This window comes from Durio zibethinus, unplaced genomic scaffold (assembly GCF_047325235.1).
Source record: "Durio zibethinus cultivar Kanyao isolate XHJ-2024 unplaced genomic scaffold, ASM4732523v1 HiC_scaffold_388, whole genome shotgun sequence".
Lineage (NCBI taxonomy): Eukaryota > Viridiplantae > Streptophyta > Magnoliopsida > Malvales > Malvaceae > Durio > Durio zibethinus.
In genome coordinates, this window is record NW_028323011.1 from 540001 (window position 1) to 545000 (window position 5000).

Sequence of the window (5000 nt, forward strand, 5' to 3'; positions counted from 1 at the left end):
TCAGGTTCTCCGGCGGTACTCCGGCGATGCTCCGGCGATGCTGTCCCGAGTGAAAAAAATGCGGCACCAGCACATGCTGGAGCCAAGCATGGGCACCGTGGCTCAAAATCGAACTTCGGCCAAGGCCTCGACCATCAATGGCACATGATGACGCATGGTGATGGCACATGCATCGACCATCATCGGCATAGGCTGCCCTTCGGTACGGGCACTTGCCTCGACCGCCATCGGCACAAGCTGGGCCCTGGTGTGGGTTGTTGCCTCGATCACCAGCGGCACATGCTGAGCCTTGGTGCGGGCGGTTGCCTCGAGCACCATCCGCAGACCCTGGGCCCTGGTGCGGCCGGTTGCCCCGATAACCATCGGCACACGCTGGGCCCTGGAGCGGCCGGTTGCCTCGATCACCATCGGCAAAAGCTGGGCCCTGGTGCGGGTGCTTGCCTCGACCACCATCGGCACACGCTGGGCACTGGTGCGGGCGCTTGCCTCGACCACCATCGGCACACGCTGGGCCCTGGTGCGGGCGGTTGCCTCGATCACCATCGGCACACGCTGGGCCCTGGTGCGGGCGGTTGCCCCCAGCACCATCGGCACACGCTGGGCCCTGGTGCGGCAGGTTGCCTCGACCACCATCGGCACACGCTGGGCCCTGGTGCGGCAGGTTGCCTCGAGCACCATCGGCACACGCTGGGCCCTGGTGCGGTCGGTTGCCTCGATCACCATCGGCACACGCTCGGCCCTGGTGCGGGCGGTTGCCTCGACCACCATCGGCACACGCTGGGCCCTGGTGCGGCAGCTTGCCTCGAGCACCATCGGCACACGCTCGGCCCTGGTGCGATCGGTTGCCTCGAGCACCATCGGCACACGCTGGGCCCTGGTGCGGCAGGTTGCCTCGACCACCATCGGTAGCCTCGACCACCATCGGCACACGCTGGGCCCTGGTGCGGGCGCTTGCCTCGACCACCATCGGCACACGCTCCGCCCTGGTGCGGTCGGTTGCCTCGAGCACCATCGGCACACGCTGGGCCCTGGTGCGGCAGGTTGCCTCGACCACCATCGGCACACGCTGGGCCCTGGTGCGGGCGGTTGCCTCGACCACCATCGGCACACGCTGGGCCCTGGTGCGGGCGGTTGCCTCGACCACCATCGGCACATGCTGGGCCCTGGTGCGGGCGCTTGCCTCGACCACCATCGGCACACGCTCGGCCCTGGTGCGGTCGGTTGCCTCGAGCACCATCGGCACACGCTGGGCCCTGGTGCGGCAGGTTGCCTCGACCACCATCGGCACACGCTGGGCCCTGGTGCGGGCGCTTGCCTCGACCACCATCGGCACACGCTGGGCCCTGGTGCGGCAGGTTGCCTCGAGCACCATCGGCACACGCTGGGCCCTGGTGCGGGCGGTTGCCTCGACCACCATCGGCACACGCTGGGCCCTGGTGCGGCAGGTTCCCTCGACCACCATCGGCACACGCTGGGCCCTGGTGCGGCAGGTTGCCTCGAGCACCATCGGCACATGCTGGGCCCTGGTGCGGTCGGTTGCCTCGATCACCATCGGCACACGCTGGGCCCTGGTGCGGGCGGTTGCCTCGACCACCATCGGCACACGCTGGGCCCTGGTGCGGCAGCTTGCCTCGAGCACCATCGGCACACGCTCGGCCCTGGTGCGGTCGGTTGCCTCGAGCACCATCGGCACACGTTGGGCCCTGGTGCGGCAGGTTGCCTCGACCACCATCGGCAGCCTCGACCACCATCGGCACACGCTGGGCCCTGGTGCGGGCGCTTGCCTCGACCACCATCGGCACACGCTGGGCCCTGGTGCGGGCGGTTGCCTCGACCACCATCGGCACATGCTGGGCCCTGGTGCGGGCGCTTGCCTCGACCACCATCGGCACACGCTCGGCCCTGGTGCGGTCGGTTGCCTCGAGCACCATCGGCACACGCTGGGCCCTGGTGCGGCAGGTTGCCTCGACCACCATCGGCACACGCTGGGCCCTGGTGCGGGCGCTTGCCTCGACCACCATCGGCACACGCTGGGCCCTGGTGCGGCAGGTTGCCTCGAGCACCATCGGCACACGCTGGGCCCTGGTGCGGCAGGTTGCCTCGACCACCATCGGCACACGCTGGGCCCTGGTGCGGCAGGTTCCCTCGACCACCATCGGCACACGCTGGGCCCTGGTGCGGCAGGTTGCCTCGAGCACCATCGGCACATGCTGGGCCCTGGTGCGGTCGGTTGCCTCGATCACCATCGGCACACGCTGGGCCCTGGTGCGGGCGGTTGCCTCGACCACCATCGGCACACGCTGGGCCCTGGTGCGGCAGCTTGCCTCGAGCACCATCGGCACACGCTCGGCCCTGGTGCGGTCGGTTGCCTCGAGCACCATCGGCACACGTTGGGCCCTGGTGCGGCAGGTTGCCTCGACCACCATCGGCAGCCTCGACCACCATCGGCACACGCTGGGCCCTGGTGCGGGCGCTTGCCTCGACCACCATCGGCACACGCTCCGCCCTGGTGCGGTCGGTTGCCTCGAGCACCATCGGCACACGCTGGGCCCTGGTGCGGCAGGTTGCCTCGACCACCATCGGCACACGCTGGGCCCTGGTGCGGGCGGTTGCCTCGACCACCATCGGCACACGCTCGGCCCTGGTGCGGTCGGTTGCCTCGAGCACCATCGGCACACGCTGGGCCCTGGTGCGGGCGCTTGCCTCGAGCACCATCGGCACACGCTCGGCCCTGGTGCGGGCGCTTGCCTCGAGCACCATCGGCACACGCTGGGCCCTGGTGCGGCAGGTTGCCTCGACCACCATCGGCACACGCTGGGCCCTGGTGCGGGCGCTTGCCTCGACCACCATCGGCACACGCTGGGCCCTGGTGCGGCAGGTTGCCTCGAGCACCATCGGCACACGCTGGGCCCTGGTGCGGTCGGTTGCCTCGAGCACCATCGGCACACGCTGGGCCCTGGTGCGGCAGGTTGCCTCGACCACCATCGGCACACGCTAGGCCCTGGTGCGGGCGCTTGCCTCGACCACCATCGGCACACGCTGGGCCCTGGTGCGGGCGCTTGCCTCGAGCACCATCGGCACACGCTGGGCCCTGGTGCGGCAGGTTGCCTCGAGCACCATCGGCACACGCTGGGCCCTGGTGCGGTCGGTTGCCTCGAGCACCATCGGCACACGCTGGGCGCTGGTGCGGGCGCTTGCCTCGACCACCATCGGCACACGCTGGGCCCTGGTGCGGCAGGTTGCCTCGATCACCATCGGCACACGCTGGGCCCTGGTGCGACAGGTTGCCTCGAGCACCATCGGCACACTATCGGCCCTGGTGCGGGCGGTTGCCTCGAGCACCATCGGCACACGCTGGGCCCTGGTGCGGGCGGTTGCCTCGAGCACCATCGGCACACGCTGGGCCCTGGTGGGTTTAGGCACATCTTCAAATTTCTGCCGTGCCAATGCCATTTTTATGGCTTGTAAATTCATACAATGGTCCCCTAAGCCTTCACGTGAAGTTTCGTTGGAAGATGACTCGTTTTCTATTTTTCACGATTTTCGAAACTTTTTGCGGTTCGGGATTTTTTAAAATTTTTTTATAAGGATTTTTGGCCCCAAATTTTGTAGGCATGATCCTTCTATTTTTGTTGGCATGCACAAAAAAATTCAGCTAAAAACTCGAAGTAGAGAAGATTTTGTGACCGTTTGAAAAAAGTGTCCCCATTTCAGACACTTTAACGGCTACTGGTAGCAAACCTGTAAAATCTCAAATGCTCTTTAAGGGGGTGTGAATTCTCAGAGGTTTGATGAGGGATAGGGGGCCAACACAAGGCCAAGTACCAGCACCCATCGCACATCATGTGCGCACACCCCCCCGGCCCCCCTCCCAATCGCCGGAACCCCAATGCCGCCGGTCAGGTTCTCCGGCGGTACTCCGGCGATGCTCCGGCGATGCTCCGACGATGCTGTCCCGAGTGAAAAAAATGCGGCACCAGCACATGCTGGAGCCAAGCATGGGCACCGTGGCTCAAAATCGAACTTCGGCCAAGGCCTCGACCATCAATGGCACATGATGACGCATGGTGATGGCACATGCATCGACCATCATCGGCATAGGCTGCCCTTCGGTACGGGCACTTGCCTCGACCGCCATCGGCACAAGCTGGGCCCTGGTGTGGGTTGTTGCCTCGATCACAATCGGCACATGCTGAGCCTTGGTGCGGGCGGTTGCCTCGAGCACCATCAGCAGACCCTGGGCCCTGGTGCGGCCGGTTGCCCCGATAACCATCGGCACACGCTGGGCCCTGGGGCGGGCGCTTGCCCCCAGCACCATCGGCACACGCTGGGCCCTGGTGCGGGCGCTTGCCCCGAACACCATCGGCACAAGCCGGCCCTTGGTGCGGGCTCCTGGCTCGACCACCATCGGCACACGCTGGGCCCTGGTGCGGGCGGTTGCCTCGAACACCATCGGCACACGCCGGCCCTTGGTGCGGCCGGTTGCCTCGACCACCATCGGCACACGCTCGGCCTTGGTGAGGGCGCTTGCCTCGAGCACCATCGGCACACGCTGGGCCCTGGTGCGGGCGCTTGCCTCGACCACCATCGGCACACGCTCGGCCTTGGTGCGGGCGCTTGCCTCGACCACCATCGGCACACGCTGGGCCCTGGTGCGGGCGGTTGCCTCGACCACCATCGGCACACGCTCGGCCTTGGTGAGGGCGCTTGCCTCGACCACCATCGGCACACGCTGGGCCCTGGTGCGGGCGGTTGCCTCGACCACCATCGGCACACGCTGGGCCCTGGTGCGGGCGGTTGCCTCGACCACCATCGGCACACGCTGGGCCCTGGTGCGGGCGGTTGCCTCGACCACCATCGGCACACGCTGGGCCCTGGTGCTGGCGGTTGCCTCGACCACCATCGGCACACGCTGGGCCCTTGGTGCGGGCGGTTGCCTCGAGCACCATCGGCACACGCTGGGCCCTGGTGCGGGCGGTTGCCTCGACCACCATCGGCAC